The following is a 21,263-nucleotide window of genomic DNA, read 5'->3' as shown; positions in this document are numbered from 1 at the left end:
CGACTGAGCACCCATGCACCTATGATAAAGTACATATGTACTCAAATCCTCCCTGCATTATTTTCCTTTATTTTTAATTGGAGGATAATTGCCTTACAATGTTGTGTTGGTTTCTGCCATACAGCAGCATGGATCAGCCATAGGTATCCATATGTCCCCTCCCCTTGAGCCTTCCTCCCACCTCCCACCCCATCCCACCTATTTAGGTTGTCACTGAGCACCAGGTTGAGCTCCCTGCATCATACAGCAAATTCCCACTGGCTATTTTACATCCCTGGAGAAGGGAATGGCAACCTACTGCAGTATTCTTGCCTGGAGACCCATGGACAGAGGAGTCTGGGGGGCCACAGTCCAAAGGGTCGCCAAGCGTTGGATACCACTGAGCAGCCGCGCAGCAGATCTATTTTCCGTATGGTACTGTGTATGTTTCCAGGCTGCTCTCTCCATTCGTCCCACCCTCTCCTTCCCCAACTGTGTTCACAAGTCTGTTCTCCATGTCTGCATCTCCACTGCTGTCCTGCAAATAGGTTCATTGGTACCATTTTAGAGACAAAGATCGATCTTAGAAAAATCCACACAATGGTCATCTCGCTCAAGCCAAGTATGTGGGTGTGAGTAGTGTCCTCAGAGGCACCAGTTCCTCTAGATCAGAGGAAATTTGATGCTTTTCCTGCCCTGTCTGAGCTATTTGCTTACTTGCTGTGTGCTCAGTCACTCAGTCACGTCCAACTCTTTGCAACCCCATAGACTGCAGCCCATCAGACTACTCTGTCCATGGGATTTTCCAGGCGAGATTTCTGGAGTGGGTTGCCATTTCCTTCTCTGGGGGAATCTTCCCAACCCAGGGATTGAACCCGTGTGTCCAGTGTCTCCTGCATTGCTAGCAGAGTCTTTACCATTTAGCCACCAGGGAAGCTCATTTGCTTACTTGGAGTGAGAGAAATGGACAGGCAAGCAAAAAAGCTGAATGACCTTAGGCTATTTATTTGCAGCTATGAGCAGTCCCGTGGTGTGTGTATATGTAAGAAGACATTCGCTGGGAAAGAAGCAGCAGGGCTGGCCAGAGTGGTTATCAGTCCAGAACTCCTCATCTTTGGCTACAAATTCTCACACACCGCTTAAACACATCAGCATTCAGCGTCTTTCCCTACATAGCTAGGTAACAGTCTGAGCTTCCCTTGGGGACTTGTCACGTGCCTGTGCGAAGCTGACTTAGAGCTCCCCTGAGAGTCTGAGGAGAGTACCTCTCCCCAATTCTGTGTTCCAGGGGCTGGCATCTTCCCTGGTGGATAGAACACGAGGCTGGTTGAGTAGGTGAGTTCTGTGTGTGTGTGTGCATGCCCCTGTGTGTTCAATCACTCAGTTGTGTCTAACTCTTTGCGACCACATGGACTGTAGCACACCAGGCTCCTCTCTCTGTCCATGGGATTCTCTAGGCAAGAATGCTGGAGTGGATTGCCATGCACTTCTCCAGGGGATCTTCCCAAGCCAGGGATCAAAGCAGCATCTCATGTGTCTCCTGCACTGCAGGCAGATTCTTCACCGCTGAGCCACCAAGGAAGCCCCAGCTGAGTCCTCTGAGTGAGTGATAGTCGCTCAGTCATGTCTGACTCTTTGTGACCCCATGGACTGTGGCCTGCCAGGCTCCTGTGTCCGTGGAATTCTCCAGGCAAGAACACTGGAGTGGGTTGCCATTTCCTCCTCTAGGGGATCTTCCTGACTCAAGGACTGAACCTGTATCTTCTGCATTAGCAGGAGGATTCTTTATCATTATCACCACCTGGAAAGCCCTGTAATAGTATGGTTTAAGTGTATTTGTTTTAGACTCTGGATTATAATTCAATGCTGTGTTATTTATTTTCTTCTTCAGAGTGTTCCAGACTTGGTCACTGGGAGTTCCTTCAAGTTGGCTCTGTGTTCTTTCAAGATGCTTCTTTGAAAAAAAAAAAAAAATTAACTCTATATTCTTTACCTGAATACTAGTTTTGACCTACTAATTTGATTTACTTACTTATTTGTTTACTTTTTAAATAATTTTTATTGGAGTATAGTTGCTTTACAATGTTATGTTAGTTTCTGCTGTTACAGCAAAGGGCATCAGCCATATGTATACACGTATCCCCTCTTTTTGATATGCTTCTATCTTTCTTCCATGCTTTCTTCCTTCCCTCCCTCTCTCCCTCCTTCCTTTCTCTTTCACTTTCTCTCTCTCTCTCCTCCCCCTTCCTCTTTCTTCCCTTTTTTTCTTTATAAAACATTTAGCACTTTCTTGCCTTCTGCCAAGAAGGCAGAGATATTACTTTACTGACAAAGGTCCATCTAGTCAAAGCTATGGCTTTTCCAGTAGCCATGTATGAATGTGAGAGTTGGACCATAAAGAAAGCTGAGCACCGAAGAATTGGTGCTTTTGAACTGTGGTGTTGGAGAAGACTCTTGAGAGTCCTTTGGACTGGAAGGAGATCAAACCAGTCTATCCTAAAGGAAATCAGTCCTGAATATTCATTGGAAGGACTGATGCTGAAGCTGAAGCTCCAATACTTTGGCCACCTGATGTGAAGAACTGACTCATTGGAAAAGACCCCGATGCTGGGAAAGATTGAAGGCAAGAGGAGAAGGGGACGACAGAGGCTGAGATGGTTGGATGGCATCACCGCTTCAGTGGACATGAATTTGAGCAAGTTCTGGGAGTTGGTGATGAACAGGGAAGCCTGGTGTGCTGCAGCCCATGGAGTCGCAAACAGTCGGACACGACTGAGCAACTGAACTGAGCTGAAGTGCCTTCTGCCACTCCCCTCTACTCCAAGTTTACCCTGCATTTTCTCTCCCCAGCCCTATAGCAGGCAGGTCTCCAAGAAGCCCTAGTTTTTTACCTGAAGAATGGCACATAGAAAGCAGCTCTCAGTACTGAGTGTGCTCCCTGCTGTTGCAGTACCACTGCTTCTAGACCAGCTCAGCTGTCTAAGCTAGAAAAGTACATGTGTGTATATTAACCCATGTGTGCACACATATCTGTATCCATGTTTATGTGCGTATGCATCCACAGAGGTGTATACATGTAAACATGAGGGAATACTGATGTCTCTGGCGTGAATCCAGGATCACAGGATTCATTCTGCTTTCCTCTGCCCCGTACTTACTGGACACCTCTTTCTCTGACAGTCATTTCCCATTATCTGAAAATCTGTTTACTTATTTGTTCAGCTCTTAGCCTCATTTCAAGTCTCCCAAATCCTTCAGTCTCTATTGGAATCCTGTGTATAATTTCACAGCACACCATTCACATCTCATTCACGGTATTCAGCACAGAGTGACTATGTGTCTGATGTCTACTGTGTCTGCCATAGAGAGCTGCCCTAAAGGCAGGACCGTGCTGCCTTGGTCTCCACTGTGCACTGTGCAAAGATTCACTGCATACATGAAAGAGAGAAGTAAGAAGACTAGCTAAAGTGACAGCTGCTTTTACACAGGCCCTTCCATGCAGACCTCATTTGTACTACTGTTGCATTAGACAGATGGAAGGTGTCTCTGTCCACTTTCCAACACTCGGTTGCTTCACCCAGGTTTATCATCTTCATAGCCACTACTATTATCTGCCATCATCTTGTCTGTCTTTTGTCTCCCCTCCTAGACAATAAGCTCCACAGGGGTTGGACTGTCATGCTGAGTGAAGTAATTCAGAGAAAGGAAAATAAATATTGTATATAAATGCATACATGGGCTCTGAAAAAAAAAAAAAACCCAGTATGGATGATAATGTTTACAAAGCAGAAATAGAGACACAGGCATAGAGAACAAATTTATGGATGCCAAAGGGGAGGGGGGATGGGATGAATTGGGAGATTGGGATTAACACATACACACTACTGATGCTGTGTATAAAATGGGTAACTCGTGAGAATTTATGGTATAGCACAGGGAATGGCAGAGAGAGAGCTATGGTATAGACCACAGAGGCTCTATTGTCTAGCCCAGAGTACTACTATTCAGTGCTCTGTGGCGACCAAAATGAGAAGGAAATCCAAAAAAGAGGGGATACCTATAAATACGTAGCTGATTCACTTTGCTGTACAGCAGGAACTAACATGAAAATGTAAAGCAACTCTGCTCCAATAAAAAACTTTTTATAAAAAGCTCCACAGGGACAGAGAACTTACCTGTCTCATTCACCACCATATCCTAGAGTATATAACCCAAAGCAGGTATTGGATAAAAGTTCACGGAATATTGAAGAAACTGCACTATTAATAGTAAATAGCAATGTTATTCACATCTGTTCAGTTCAGTTCAGTTTAGTCACTCAGTTGTGTCCGACTCTTTGTGACCCCACGGACTGAAGCATGCCAGGCTTCCTTGTCCATCACCAACTCCCGGAGTTTACTCAAACTCATGTCCATTGAGTCAGTGATGCCATCCAACCATCTCATCCTCTATCATCCCCTTCTCCTCATTGTTTTACATTATATCAACACCAATATTAACCAGATGTGTGATTAGTATTGTTATTTTTTAAATGTTTTTGGAACTTACATAGGTAGACACTAAAAAATAACTTTAAATAAAGAAAGAAAGAAAAGAAAAGAAAGAGGTTAGGCTTCAATAAGTAAACAAATTTTAACAGAAAACTAGGTTTTGGAGATCAAAGGTGGAGTCATTTATAGCCTGGTTGGGGTTTCCTAATGTTTTTCTCCAAGGCTTCTCATGTTTATTTGTATAGTATTGTCTGTATTGTCTGCACAAACTTTATGTTCTTTCTGATTTCTCTTCCATCATCCATCTTTCCCTCCTACAAAACTTATGAAAACTTATGAAAAAACATAAATCATTTTGAACCATGGTGTTGGGCCACGAGGAGATCAAACTAGTCGATCCTAAAGGAAATGCATCCTAAATGTTCATTGGAAGGACTGATGCTGAAGCTGAAACTCCAATACTTTGGTCACCTGATGTGAAGAACTGACTCATTGGAAAAGACCATGATGCTGGGAAAGATTGAAGGTGGGAGGAAAAGGGGACAACAGAGGATAAGATGGTTGGATGGCATCACCGACTCCGTGGACATGAGTTTGAGCAAGCTCTGGGAGTTGGTTGAAGTAAAAAGGAGGTTATAGGCAAGTCTGCATGCTTCCCAGGTGGCGCTAGTGATAAAAGAGCTCGCCTGCCAGTGCAGAAGTCATAAGAGACGCAGGTTCAATCCTTACGTCAGGAAAATCCCCTGGGGAAGGGCATGACAACCCACTTCAGTATTCTTTCCTGGAGAATCCCACTGAGACAGGAGCCTGGCAGGCTACAGTCCATAGGGTCACAAAGAGTGGGACACAACTTAAACAGGACGGTTTGCAGAATTCCCCTGTTAATAACTCCAGTCTTTGGTCCTCAACCCAAGTCTTCTTTCTCTGTTTCAATTCATTTATCTATAAATGGCGTCACTTTTAGACTTGAAGCCTATTAATTTGGACATTTTTAAATCCACTTTAAGATACTTGGGAAACGCCCCAGGGCAATGGTTGCTTTACAACCATTGGAAGAAATTAGTTGCTGCTCTGGGAGTGCACAACCTTGGCCACGTATCAGAATCACCTGACATACTCATTAAAATACAGGTTTCTCAGTTCTCCTGAGCCCCGCTCTGTAGATGTTTGTTCAGTGAGGTGAAAGGCTATGGAGACTCTTCTTTGCTTGGCAAAGTGAAAGTGAAAGTTGCTCAGTCGTGTCTGACTCTTTGCGACCCCATGGACTATGCACTCCATGGAACTCTCTAGGCCAGAATACTGGAGCAGGTAGCCTCTCCCTTCTCCAGGGGATCTTCCCAACCCAGGGATGGAACCCAGGTCTCCCATATTGCAGGCGGAACCCAGGTCTCCCATATTGCAGGCGGATTCTTTACCAGCTGAGCCACAAGGGAAGCCCTCTTTTCTTGGCAAGGGGAGCCCTTTCTTGCTAGGGGGTCCCTCTAGGCACAGAGTAATGGGGGAGGGACGATACAGGCAAACTAAACCTTTAAACCTTTCTTGCCTTCTGATGTGGTTATTCTCAGGTTTTTTGCTCCACTCTGTTGCTAAGTTTCTTAAGTAGATTCCAGGGCTCTCCTGAAAGTTGTTTTTGCTCATTGGTATTTGTAGGGGGATGGAGGAGGAGGTCTCCTGTGCCACCATCTTTGTCTATGTCTAGTAAATTTGAATTGTTCTTTAAACGCTGTATAAGATGCATTGCAGAAACTTTGGATCTAGTAATATTCTTCTAAAGAGTCTTAATTTCTTTGTTTGTTTTAGTAACCAATTAACTAGATACAGATTCAAGTCAATCAGTTCAGTCGCTCAGTTGTGTCCAACTCTTTGCAACCGCATGGACTGCAGCATGCCAGGCTTCCCTGTCCATCACCACCTCCCGGAACTTGCTCAAACTCATGTCCACTCTACTTGTGGAGTGTGGGCAGTAGTTGAGGCATGCAGTCTTCTTCCTAGCTGTGACTCTAGGGCTTAGTTGCCCTGCGGTATGTGGGATCTTAGTTCACTGAACAGAGACTGAACCCATATCCCCTGCATTTCGAGGTGGATTCTTAACCACTGGACCACCAGAGGAAGTCCCTAGACAAAGTATTATAATATAATATTACTGTAAACAAGTTTGTAATGGCACTGTTTAAACAAGACAGTCTATTTTCCAAAATTGGAATTCTGCTTATTCAAACCTTTAATCAATTAACTTTTTTCCTCTTTTTATTTTTTATTATTTATGTTTGCAAAGTAAGTTTCAAATATTCTTGTTAAATAAAGAGAAGTCAAATTTACTTTTTACCCTGACCCACAGGAAGAAATGTACGCTTCCCAGTTGGTGCTAGCGGTAAAAAAAAACACCTGTCTGCCAATGCAGAAGATGTAAGAGACTTGGGTTTAATCCCTGGGTCAAGAAGATCCCCTGGAACAGGAAACGGCAACCCACTCCAGTGTTCTTGCCCGGAGAATCCCACTGACAGAGGAGTCTTGTGGGCTGCAGTCCATGGGGTCTCAGAGTCGGACATGACAGAAGCAACTTAGCATGCATACTCAGGAAGAAACGCTTTTTACATTGCATTCCATTACACAGTACAAATATACATATGTGGGCATGTACGTGTACATAAACCATAGAAAAAGGCATAACTAATATGATAAAGTGAAAGTAACTAATAGTAAATATGATGTTGATATGATAAACTATCAAATATCAAATAAAATATAGAAGTAGCCACAAATAAGCAATATAAGAAGAATAGTCTAGTAGAAACCCATAGGAGCTCAGCTTGGTGCTCTGTGATGACCTAGACGGGTGGGCTGGGAGTGGGTGGGAGGGGGCTCTGGTAGGAGGGGATATGTGTATACATATGACTGATTCACATTGTCGGACAGCAGAAACTAACGCAACATTGTAAAGCAACTGTCCTCCAAAAAAGTAATTGGAAATGGAAAATTACAACAACCGAAAAGCCTTAGAGCCATATCAAGATTTTTTTTCCAAAACATTATTAAAATAAAAAAGAACATAAATATTGACTTTGTGACCCACTAATGAGATGCAGTCTGTGATATGAAAAACACTGAACTAACTAACCAGTTGTTTGTTACTTGGAGATATTTCAAGGATTTGAAAAATAACAAAAGTGCAAATGTTTTTAAGTCCAAAATTTAGAAAATGCTTCCTTATTATGAGGTGCTGGTGCGTTTACGAAACTGCCTTAACACTTTAGACAAAAAGAAACATCCTCGCTACAGGGTTTGACTGCCGACAGGAGTATTAACTTACTCACGCTAAAGCCTCCCTCAGTCTTCTCCCGTTTCCCACCCAAATCTCATTGCTCCTGGGTGCACTCCTCTCTCAGTGTGGACTCAGGGTTCTCGGGTATTATTTACTCTGAAAGGGCCGGAGTAGAACGCCTCTGACCACACATTTGCACCTTGCAGGCTGTAATGAACGATTTCATTGTTGTTCAGTCACTCAGCTGTGTCTGACTCTGCAACCCCATGGACTACAACACGCCAGGCTTCCCTGTCTTTCACCGTCTCCCCGTGTTTGCTCAGACTCATGTCCATTGAGTCGGTGATGCCATCCAACCATCTCATCCTCTGTCACCGCCTTCTCCTCCTGCCCTCAATCTTTCCCAGCATCAGGGTCTTTTCCAATGAGTAGGTTCTTCAAATCAGGTAGCCGAAGTATTACAATTGGGTATTCTTTATTGACGATCCTTGCACTGGGCCTTTTCTCATTTGCAATATTTCTGTAAGACAGGTAACAATTGCTCTTCTGATGTCACCTACTTCCTCTAGAACTCACCTTAAATTCTATCTATTCTGCAAAGTTCTCATCAAACAAAATCTATCCAAACTGACCACTCTGGTCACAAGCTTTGTCTTTTCACTTCCCATCCAAACACTATTTCGTGCTCCTAAAGCCTGTTAACACATCATCTGCCTGTTCGCCTTTGGTTTTTCTATCTGCCCTTATGTTGTAAAGTTCATGGAATCATGAATATTAACTTCACTTTACAAAACAGTATCAGAAATGCTGATAATGATGAGAATACGTTCAATTCAATTCAATTCCAATACCTTGGGACTGCCCTGACCCTCCCCCTTCCCCGACCATCTTATAAAGACACTATAAACAGAAAAATTGAATTATTTTAGACTAGAGGAAGGGTGAAAAGAATGAAGCGTTCTTTATGATCTGAATTAAAAACAAATAAGAAAGAAGTTCAGCCTATTCTTCTAATAGGGCCTTCCTGATGGCATAGCCATAAAGAATCCGCCTGCAATGCAGGACACGTAGGTTTGATTCCTTGGTTGGGAATATGGCTGGTGAAGAAAATGTCAACCCACTCCAGTATTCTGGCCTGGAAAATCCCATGACAGAGGAGTCTTGCAGGCTGTAGTCCATGGGGTGACAAAGATCTGGACACAACTTAGCAACTAAACAAAAACAAAAATACAAATAATAATAAAAATCGGGTTTCAAAATTGGTGTTGAATATATAATAGATCCCGAGGGACCTGTTTTCACAAACATAAATGCTATAAACCTAGCGTTTCACATTTGATTCTAAACCAATGTTAAATGCCAGTTTTATATAAATAATGATGGTAACAGCTAAGTTTTGTCAGATGTGTGTTGTGGATTGCATCATTTGAGCCTACCTACAGTGCATTAGAATTTTGCCCACTTACAGAGATCACACAGATGTCAGAGAGTGACCGGCTCAGAGAGGCACACCTAATAAATGCTGGGACACAGGCTTTAATTTCAGATCCCTTAATCTCACTTCCCAGAACCTCATTAATTTTATTAACTTCCTTGAAACCCCTGTCAAAATAAATGTAAATCAAAACCTTTGTCCAAATCTTTAGGAATGTTGAGAGTGATCAGAACTGGAGAAATACTACCATCCCTGCCTAGGGGCATTGGAAATGAATGAACCGCTGGAAACGGCTCCATCATTTCGGGCTCTGAAAACAATTCCCCCGTGAACCTTTATTCTCAACTTTTACAAATCTTAGCAGATCAGTTCTCCAGGGATGCAGCGTACTCCCACCTCACTTTGACTCAGAAGAGAGTCATTTCGGAAAGTTTCAGCCAAAACGGAGGTGCCCTTTGTGAGTTACAGGCCTGAGAAAAATTAACGTGTTTTGCTTTGCTTGTTTTGTTTTGTTTTTAAAAAGTCAAGACCTTTTTTCCCCAGCTCCCCATAAGTCACAAATAGCTTTTCTTTCAAAGTTCAACCTTGTCAGGCTGTTAATCCTCCACGAGGAAAAATGCATGTGATAGGTTTGGAAAGCTTTTGCTTTCAAAGAAGGAAGTTATTAACTTTTACATTCCTGGTTGGTGCCTTCTCGGTTCTGGAAGTCTCTTGGGGGCTAAATATCCAGGGAGATGTGGAATTGAGGCAAGTGAGCAAACGTTTTCCTCTGTTACCCTTTATTCTAACTCTGCACTTTCTCTATTAGAAGGAAAGGAAAGTGAAAAACTGAAAGTGCTGGTTTCTCAGTCGTGTCCGACTCTTTTGTGATCCCATGGACGACAGCCCCCCCAGACGCCTCTGTCCATGGGATTCTCCAGACAAGAAGTTAGAATGGGTTGCCATTTCCTTCTCCAGAGGATCTTCCCGATTTAGGGATTGATCCTGTCTCCTGCACTGCAAATGGATTCTTTACCATCTGAGCCACCTGGAAAAGCCACCAGGAAAGGTGTGCTGTTAAAAAAAAAAAAAAAAAAGTCATCATAGAGGACAGGACAGGATGGAAAAAGGAGCAAAGTTCCAACAGGACAGTCAGCATCTACCAGCCTCCGAGGGCAGGAGGCAGCCTAGTCTGGAGAGTGGGGAGGGGGGATCTCAGCGTCTGAGCTCAGACTCACTAGCTCACAGAGGAACACTGTTCACGCAGGTTGAAGAATGAAATGTAGACCGCAAATATTCTTGGGCATATCAGTAAGTCTAGTACCTTTCAGATTCATTGCATGTGTGCTAAGTCACTTCAGTCATCATTCACCAGTAAACTGGATTTCCCAAGGCAGCTTTGGAAAGAGGGTAGAAACAGTATGGGAGTTTCATTTTATTTACTTATTCCTTTGATGTGGACCAGTTTTTAAGTTTTTATTGAACTTGTTACAGTATTATTTCGGTTTTATGTTTTGGTTTTCTGGCTGCAAGATATGTGGGATCTTGGCTCCCTGACCAGGGATCACATCCACAGCCTCTGCATTGTGAGGCCAAGTCTTAACCACTGGACTGCCAGGGAAGTCCCTAGAATGGGGATCTTAAATCAAATGATCTGACTGAATCCCAGCTCTGGTTTACACAAGTAGATGTTCCTGAACTGGTTGGTATTTCCTCACTTAGAAAACATGGATAGTTTGGGATTAGTACTATACAGCACAGAGAACTATATTCAATACCCTGTGATGAACTATAATGGAAAATAATATGAAAAGGAATGTACTTATATGTATAAATGAATCATTTTGTAAGCAGAAATTAACACCATACTGTAGACCAACTATACTTCAATAAAACAAATGTTTTAAAAAAGAAAATTTTTAAATAAAATGAGAATAATAATCCCCACTTCTTCAGGTGTTTATGGAAAGAGTAATAACTGATATTTCTCGAGTGCTTACTATACACCAAGCACTGGGTTTTATGTGAGTTTCTTATTTAATGCTCTCAGAAGGCACACACTGTTACTATCTTCATTTCCAGATGAGGAAGCTGAGGTTTACAGAGATTAGAAACTCCTGGCTGAGAGAGCAGAGAGGGTCCCCCAGGTAGTATAGCTCAGAGCCCCTTCACTTAGCCATAGCCCACGCTGCCTCCTAAGGTAACGGGTGTCACAGCATTTTGTCACTTCTAAAGCGTGGCACAAACGTGGTTATTTGTATTGTCTTTGTCAATATGTGGCATCCTGAGCGTTATTCTAGGCTCTCCAAATGACCTTAAAATAACTCAGGAGAGAGGGAAGAGCCGTGAACCCCTGGCAGGTGAGTTTGGGTACTGAAGTTTTTCTCAGACGTTAGCAAACTTCAGATCACCTGGAGGGGTTCCTGAAACACAGAGGGCTGGCCCGAAGCCCGGAGTTTCTGCTTCAGTAGGCTTTCGTCAGGGCCCGAGAATTTGCCTGTCTCTCAAGCTCCCAGATGGAGCTGGCATTGCTGGCCTGGAGCCCACCTTAAAACCCCTGGTGAATGGTTGAAAGCCGTCTTGGAGCTGGAAGTTAGTTTCACGCCTTGCTGATGGAGCAAGTTTGCTGTGTCAGCCTTCTCATCCACAACATGTGAATAATACTAGTACCTGCATCGTAGACTTTCTATGAGGATAAAATCAGGATAGCACACAGTGTAACGCTTGCCTTCAACTCAGCCCTGCATGACAGGAAACAAGGAAACACTGTGATGGCCGTTGTGTGTGCGGACGCCGTGCTCAGCAGCTCCGTGTCCTTGGCGGAACTTTACCACCAAATCCTGCGAGAGTTAAATTAGACCATCAACACTCTAGGTCTTTTAAAGTTCTGCAATTTCATTTTTTCCTGAAAGGGGGATGAAGTCATACTAGCATGTTGTATCTGTCAGGGTCCCAACAGGAAACAGATGGCACACTCAAAATAGGAAAATTCCAGGAGGGTTTATTTACAAAGGGACTGTTTATAACATGTGGGTGTTGGGGAACCACAAGGGATAGTACAGTAACCTGGGGCTTACTAGCAGCTAAGTTTCTATCCTTCCTAGGCCCGAAGGAATGAGAGGGGAAGAAACAGTGAGAAAGAGTTCCTCGGTCACCTCTGATCAAGAAACACAGCAGCTAATATAGACTACCGAAAGGAAGCGAGCCTGAGGGATTGATGCTCACTCTCCCTGCCTCCTTCTGACTCTCCAGGGCTCCCCAATAACAGCAAAGTTGACTGTGTTCTGTCCAACAGAGACCAAACCCAACTGGGAGTCAGAGAGCATGGGAAATGGGATAAATCCACCAGACGTGTTGACCTGAGTTCTATCAATTGCTCTTACTCCAGCCCAATGCTCTCCCCATTTTACAGATGGGGAAACAGAATCAAGCTAGTCTAAGTTATTTGCCCAACGCCATACTGTTTCAACTACTACCCTGTATTCAAACAACTATAATAGAGGAAACCTCTGAAGAGAAATATCAGAAACTGAGATGCTTTTTCTTGGTTAGTATCAAAAATAAATACTGTAAAAGGTGAGTATGATAGAGTTGTCATGAATAACAGAAATTGAGATGCTTATTCGTGGTTGAATAACAGAAATTGAGATACTTATTCTGGCATGCTACAGTCCATGGGGTCGCAAAGAGTCGGACACGACTGGGTGACTGAACAACAGCAATTGTTGGTTAGTATAAAAAAATAAAAACTGTAAAGGGTGAATATGATAGAGTTGTCAGAGCGAGGGCCTCCATGACCTCATCTGTCTTGTTAAGTTTAGAAATAAAAATAAAAAGAAACAACCTTATCTGTACACTGAGATTGTAAGTTGGTAAAATATGCATGTAGCAATTGATAACATAGGCTATAATACAGCACTAGGATGATGGATGATTTTCTTTTTATTTTCTCCTTTTCTGACATTTTGGAATATGGCCAGATTGGACTTACATCTTTTTAGCATAAAAGCAATCAAATAAAATTTTTAAAAATAAAGTACAATGAAGGGTGAACCAGACAATCTCCAAGTTCCCTTGAATGTTTTATGAGCCTACAATCTCCATGTCAATCTCTTTATTTCTCCTCTGTTAATATTCAGCAATCCTACAAATATGAATAAAGGTCTGTAGAATCCATGTCAAGCCTGCAGACCTCATGCTTTATGAAAACTGGGGTGATGGAGGTGAAAGGAGAGAAGTAGCTCAAAATTGCCACCAAGTTCGCTGAAGCAGAAATGGTTGTTTTTACCCTCTGGTTACATCTGATCCATCTTCTGTAACATTTCCATGACTTTTGGAAAGGTCATAGGGATTTAAAAGAGGGCTGGGCAAAACCAGTATGGGAAGATGTCTGCTTTTGAGAACTCTCTGGTGGAAGTCACCACTAGAGCTCAGTTCTTGAAAGGAGAGTTGTGTCTCAGGATGGGTATCTTTCTCAGTATGTGGGCATTGGTGGCAATGGGGAAATAAGCTGGGAAGTGAGAGTATGGTATCTCAGAGATGCCCCTGAAGAAGCCACAGGTCTCCTCCAGGCTGTGGATCATCTTCCTTGGGTGTCTCCCTACAGGTGGGGCATGGAAGGCCACTTCCAGTGCCTCTCCCATGAAAAAAAATCACTCCGTAAAGATGACATAAAAGATCAGGTTTCTGGATTTCTGATTGTGATGCCAAGTTTCATTGTCACAAATATGGGAGGCCAAGACAAGACCACCAGTTCTTAATATAACCACAATACCTTCTTCCTTACCTTCTCACATGTCTGCCATCCATGTCTAAAATGGTTTAGCTCTCTTCCAAGCGGAGAGATTATCTAATCTGGCAAATCAGAGAGGGGTAAATAGATAGAGAAGCTATAAATCTTAAACTTCAGCACTCCTCATTTGTAAGATCACATTCCTAGTTCCTAAAACTGATTTTATGACTGGAATTTTGCATTCTTTTTAAAGAGAGTCCTCCAAATTATATACATTTCAGATGTTGTAAAACCTAGACCCACCTTGTGTGTAAACATAAAGATTTTGGATTGTTCCAGGCTCTAGAATTCACCTGCGTTTAAATGACAAAAGCCCAGGCTACGTTTTCCTCTACTCACTACCTCCCAGCTGGTCAGTAACTAGATACAGAAGAGGAACCTGGTGCCTGAACAGTTTAGAGCTGAAGAGTGTCCACACCAACAAACCGTACTTTAGCACAGCAGTGGGAAATAGGCTCAGAAGGAGGGATAAAGTAGCAGCACAGAGTGAGGACAGAGCGGAGCTGGGCATCAGGTGGCCGGCTCAGCTCAGGGATGGAGTCCTGCAGGGAGGTTAGGAAAGCGAACTGGACTTCCCTGGTGGTCCAGTGGTTAAAAGTCTACCTTGCAATGCGAGGGACGGCCGTTTGATCCCTGGACCAGAAGATCAGACATGTTGTGGAGCAACTAAGCCTGTGCACCAACTAAGCCTGTGCACCAGGACTACTGAGCCTGCGCTCCAGAGCCCACGAGCCACAACTACTAAAGCTCGAGGGCCGCAACTACGGAAGCCCCTGCGCCCTAGAACCCATGCTCTGCAGCACGAGAAGCCACTGAAAGGAGAAACCCACACATTGCAACTAGAGAGGAGCCCCTGCTCGCCGAAACTAGGGAAAGCCTCCACGCACCCATGAAGACCCAATGCAGACAAAAATAAAATTGTTTAAAAAAAGAAAATGGGCTTTGGACATCCAAGGGTTTTTCTTCCTACTAAACCTGCAGTGCTGAGCCTCAATTTCCGCATTTATGAAATAAGAATGCCAATGCCTGTCCCTTGAAGTTTCTATGAAAACAGAACCAAATAATACCTGTAAAATGTCCAGTGTGTTTTCTGGTCCATCCTAATTGCTTTGTAGACAGTAGTTACTTCCTTTCCACTAAAACCAGAAAAAAAAAATAATGATAATTGGGTCATCTCAGTGAAGTGTGATGTACCATGTGAAGCTTTACTTAGCAGCTCATGTTATTCCTTTGCACCAGTCTTCTCATGACTTTTAACAGTACATCATCATAACTATTATAACATTAAAACTATTTTATAAGTGGGGAAATACACCATGGAATTAAGAACAGAAATGGAAAATGACTTGCTCAAGCCTGCACAACAATGAATTATAAAGCAGGAATCGCAAAATATCCCTCAGGAGTCCCAGTAGTCTCCAGTGTCAATAAAATTTATTTCAACTTATATTTATTGAACACTTGCTAGATATAGGCATTTTGCTTGATACTATAAGGGAGTCAAAGAGCAAAGAGATTCTCTACACTATAAAAGCTTATAATAGGACTTCCCTGGTGGCACAGTGGGTGGGAATCTGCCTGCTAATGCAGGGGACACAGGTTCAGTCCCTGGTCGGGAAAGATTCCACATGCCATGGAGCAACTAAGCCTGGGTGTCACAACTTCTGACCTGACGGCCACAGCTACTGAAGCTCACACGCCGTAGAGCCTGTGCTTCACAGCTAGAGAATGCCTTCCCACAGCAACGAAGACCCAGCGCAACGAAAAATAAAAAAGGAAGAACTAATTTTAAGAAAGATGAAATGCAGACTATAAGACTAAAAAGAACTTTATTTCTTTTAAAAGAAGAAAGTTTGTAATAAGTCAGAGTAAATTTCCCAAAATGAATTGTTTTCATGGAATACTAGTTAGTAGATGTTACATGAAAAACCTGTTCTATGGACAAATCAATTTCATAGGCTTCGGGTTAAGTGGGTTTCTTGACTTCTCAGAACCCTTATAAAGCTGATTTTCTATACAAAGCTCTCAGAGGAAAAAAATAGTCTGCAGCACTTTCTAAAATTACTTAGCCATAGAATTCTTTACTTCTGTCAAGAGTCATGGGTCTAGTGTTCCTGGAAGATAAAGATGGGAATCATGGATTAGAAAATTAGACACTTGTGATTAATACAGAAGTGACTCTAAGATAGACTAAGTGACTTCAACATGTTATAAAAGCTGGAGAGAGAGAGAAGGTGTCCTAGATAATGACATGAAACTGGAAAGTCTTCCAGGGGAGGTTTGGTTCATGATGGTCCTTAGGGGCTGGATCAAATGTTGTATGAAGGACACACAGAGAAGAGAATCCTAGGTGACAAGACTAGACCAAACTCAGAAACAAGTGAGGTCAAAAGTATGAAATATGGATTTGCTTCACTGACTTAACTCATAAAGTGTTATGCAAGGGACACGATCAGAGAGATTGGGAGGAGGTAGCACAAAAACCACAGCAAAGAGTCCTTGGAAGTGATGGAGCTGGGATGGAGCTGTACTCCCAGAAGAATATTCTGGCAAAATGTGAAGCCTGCATTGCAGTGGGGAAAGGTAAGAGGTAGGGAGACCAGGCAAAGGTATCTCATTAATTTCAGCAAGAAGCAGTATGTTCTGAACTAAGGAGGCAACGACTAAAGGGCTGAAACATTTGAGATAAAATCAGGGTGATTTGACAGCTTTTGTATGTTTCACCGTATTGAGTGACATCTCTTCATAGTCTTAAATGGTCAAGTTGCATACATTGAGTTTACAAGACTGAACTCAGCTTATGTGATTCTCAGCATGGTGTGAGAACATGGGCGAGTTGCTAAAGGACAGGTATGTAAATTCTCACAACAGAAGACTTTGCCAGCAGGAACAGTGACACCGTATGTCCAGCTAATGACAAACTATTCTAATCTCCTAAAAGGTGATCGCTGGGTGAAACTGACTAGGACACAGAGCTGAAAGCCAATGTGCATTTCTTTTCCTTGACCCATATGGCTGCCAGTATCCACTCACTCAGAATTCGAGGTTCTGCAAACTTGAAACCATGTTTAAAATTGCTCCCCACACAGTCCACAAACAGGCCTCCTGGGCAATTGAAGTCCAGGGCCTCTGCTATCTTGCAGACTAACTGGCCAACGTACAGCATGTGATGTTGTGAGTGTAACTGCTCAGGGAGGAACAGGTTCTCTAGATCTCCCGGCCGGCCTGTATCCACCTCAGGAAGGGTGCCCACCCACCGCCATCTCTGGTGAAAACCTGTGCACAGACCCTGTGCTCTGCCATCTGATGGAGACCTTTGCCGTTCCATGCTGTGAGACACAGGTATTTGCCTCCTTAACTGTTGGAGATTAAAATTTGCAAATCAGAAAATAAAAACACTTCCCCCAGGAAATGACGGCCAATCAAATCACAGGTTTGGGGAAGAAAGATGAAGACAATATCCCCCATCTCTGAGTGAGTGAACCACCCTCCCCCTGCGTTAATTTGGCCACACGTGTATCTGTGCTTCCTTCAGGGCTGTGAGGTCTCCAGTTACTTCACCCAGGGAACCCAGAGCACCTGTCCTCAGGGAACTAGTGGTATTCAAATTCTCATTTAGTCCAAAAATCTATCATTTACTGTCCTTGTGCAAAAAAACTGTGCTAGGCAGAGTGAGAGAAATTCAAGTGTTTAAGAGACCTTATCCCAATGAGAAAGATCAAGGAAGTGATCTTTGAGCTGCATTTGAAGATCAGGAAGGATTGGAACAGGTAAAGATGAAAAACAGGGCATTCTTTGGGAGATAAATAGTATTAGTAAGAAAATATTGGGCAAATAATTAAAAGCCCCTGGGGTCCAGTATAGTAAGCCAGACTGAAGGCACTGTACAGCAATTATATGCAGTTTATGACTGAATTATGTGAATAGATGGATCTTGGATTATTTGCATGACTGATATAACAGTAATAACCCTTTTGTATTTTATGGAAAATGTGCACGATCTAAAAAGGCTTCAAAGCATTAACTTGGTTGCAGAACAATGTGCAAAATCCAATTAGAATTTAAAACACACACATACACACACAAATTCTAATTGTCCTAGAAAAGGAAAGAATTGATTTATCAGCAATTGTGCCTAATTAGACAAGTCCACCCGGCTGTCTGGCTACCCAGCTGGCAGACTCAATAATCTTTACACATCTACACTTGGCAAAGATGAACTACAATTTATTTTATTTTTTAAGTCATTTATTGATTTCAACTCTCTTTTGGCTGCACTGCACAGTTTGTGAGATCTTAGTTCCCTGACCAGGAACCAAACCTGTACCTCTTGCAATGGAAGCACCGAGTCTTAATCACTGGACTGCCAGGGAATTCCTTTCAGTTTATTTTAAATTTCCAGGTTTGTTTTGAATGTACATATACCCCTTTGGATATAATGAGATAAAATCCAAATGATAAATATCAGTTGTTTAATGTATACAGGGCTTCAGTCTAACAGCTGTTTAACGAAAAAGTATTTGGCTATTGTTAAATCTTAATAAATGCTTTGAATAATAAATTGGCTTATATTAAGGGCTGGCTATTAGCTCTCATTCTTGCTATTATCTACTAATGTAGTACTTTAGATTTAATACAATATTTATCATTATTTATTTTCACAGCTATTACTTTGACCTAATACTGCATTTTTGATCCTCCAGATTCTAAGAGCTCTTTTCAAATGCTAACAATGACTTGTCTTTTTCTAAACCTCTGATGACCTCCACCCAAACACAGCTGTGTCACTGGGTTCATTCAAGTGCCTTCCGACTCCAGTGCATACTCTGCTTCCAGAATTTCCCAGACTCTTGTCTTTCTGGGTCATGGCTTTGACTAACTCTCCATTTCAATGAAGCTTTCAAGCTTACTGCAACCTATGACTCCTTGGGATTCTGGGCACCTGTTGAAGAGACCCTCCACAAGTGTGAATTCCTCTTTTGCCCTTTTATCATAATGTAGGGATGGAAGAGTATGTTTAATGAGTAGGAATCTGAACCATCACAGCAGAAGGAAGGGTCCATGGTGCCGGTGACACTAGATCCAGTGATGGCAGAGCCCCTGCACTCCACTGAAGCATCTTTCCCACTTGAACCCCTGGAACAGGTCTCGGTTCCTTTAAGAACCTCCAGTGAGAATTCAATAATTGTCTCTGTGGAAAGGATGAGTTCCTCCTAGTGCAGCGTTATAAATCATGGATAATAATAGCTCTTTCCAAAATAATCCTTAGGCAGAAGAAAAATCCAACTGAGAAGGTTGTTCGGAGTCAAAACGTGGGACCTGGATCTGCCTTTTATTTAGCTCCATAAATACAATGTGTTTCTTTTGTCACTGCTGTTGACATAATGCATTATTATTACTATTCAGCTATTATTCTCTTAATGCCTGTATTTTTTTGTTTCTTTATTTCCTGCCAGGCCTTCAGTCAATGGGCTAACTGTCCACTTTTTAACCCATAGTTGCCTGCTGACCAGATTATCATTCTAAGCCTCTCCACTTTCACTACCAACAGTTAGGAGCATGCTTTCAGGAGATTGCAGGAAACAGTATCCTAGTGTGAATGAAGAAGTAGATCTGTGTTTCTAAATTGCCCTGATTTTTCACTCCATAGTGGTTGGAATTACTGGGTACAATTTTTTTTCGTTTTTTTAAGCAAAGGCCCCATCGTATTTGTTAAGTCATTTTCACAGGATAAGAAAAAAATTGAACTTTTTCTCTCTGTATGCAGAGACCCTCAGAGTGACCTCCAGCTCTCTTCTGAGGATAGCTCATTGTGACGTCTCATCTCACATGTCAAATGCTTGGGATGAGGATGCCCAGACAGCTGGTGAGAGTTCTGGATGTACCTGGGAAGGTGTTTCAAGAAGAGATTAGCATTTGAATCAGTTGACCAGGTAAAGACCTGCCCTCCCCAGTGTGGCATCATCCGGTCCACTGAGGGCCTGAACAAAAACACAGTGGAAGGGTGAATTTCCTCTCTCTCTTCCCGGGTTGGGATGACTATCTTCTTCTGCCCTTGAACACGGAGCTTCACATTCTCAGGCTTTTGGATTTAGGGACTTGACACCAGGGGTCCCTTGGTTCTAATCATACAACCAGATTTCCTCGTTCTCCAGTTTGCAGAAAGTAGGTTGTGGGACTTCTCTGCCTCCATAACTAGATGAGCCAATGCCTATAATAAATTTCTTCTTATAGTTACATATGTGATATTCAATATTTTATATATTTATCTTATTGGTTCTGTTGTATAAAACATCACTATTTGTTACTGTTCAGTTGATAAGTCATGTCCAACTCTTTGTGACCCCATGGACTGCAGCGTGCCAGTCTCCTCTGTCCTCCACTACCTCCTGGGGTTTGCTCAAACTCATGTCCATTGAGTCGGTGATGCCATCCAACCATCTTATAAGAACAGGTGTGTTTCTACTCTTGGTGTGCTGTCACAAATCACATAATTCTCCTTACAATTGTGTGTTGAAATTAGTTATATATATATATATATATATATATATATATATATATATATATGTTGGAAATCTGGTCATATGATTAGAACCAAGGGACCCCTGGTGTCAAGTCCCCAAATCCAAAGGCCTGAGAATCTGAAGCTCCATGGTCAAGGGCAGAAGAAGATAGTCATCCCAACCCAGGAAGAGGGAGAGGAAATTCACCCTTCCATTGTGTTTTTGTTCTATATATAGAGAAATATATATATATGTTGAAATTAGTTATATATATATATATATATATATATATATACTGGCTCAATGGTAAAGAATATGCCTGCAAATACAGGAGACAGAGTTCAATCCCTAGGTTGGGAAGATCCTCTGGAGAAGGAAATGGCAACCCACTCCAGTATTCTTGCCTGGAGAATTCCATGGACAGAGGAGCCTGGAGGGCTACAGTCCTTGGGGTCACAAAGAGTCAGACATGACTAAGCAACTAACACACACACACACACATACATATACATTCTATTGGTTCTGTTTCTCTCAAAAATCAATAATATACTCATTATCTTTGATAGGCTGGGACTGATTATAGTAACATTTAACTGGCAGGGATGTGGAAGTTTTGCCAGAAGAATGTTCCAACAGAGTGACTCACCATGCAGTACACATTTAGGGCTATTAGTGGTGCCACACCACTGCCTGGAAGAAGAGTCACCCTATCCCAAAGACCCACACACTCTCTATTCCCACATACCAGGTTTCCCTGTTCTCTCAGATGCCAGAGCTGCCCACAGCTACCCATAGCTCAGTAAGCAGGTCCCATCACTAGAAA

Source organism: Bos javanicus, chromosome 29, assembly GCF_032452875.1.
Source record: "Bos javanicus breed banteng chromosome 29, ARS-OSU_banteng_1.0, whole genome shotgun sequence".
Classification (NCBI taxonomy): Eukaryota; Metazoa; Chordata; class Mammalia; order Artiodactyla; family Bovidae; genus Bos; species Bos javanicus.
This window is presented reverse-complemented; position numbering follows the sequence as displayed.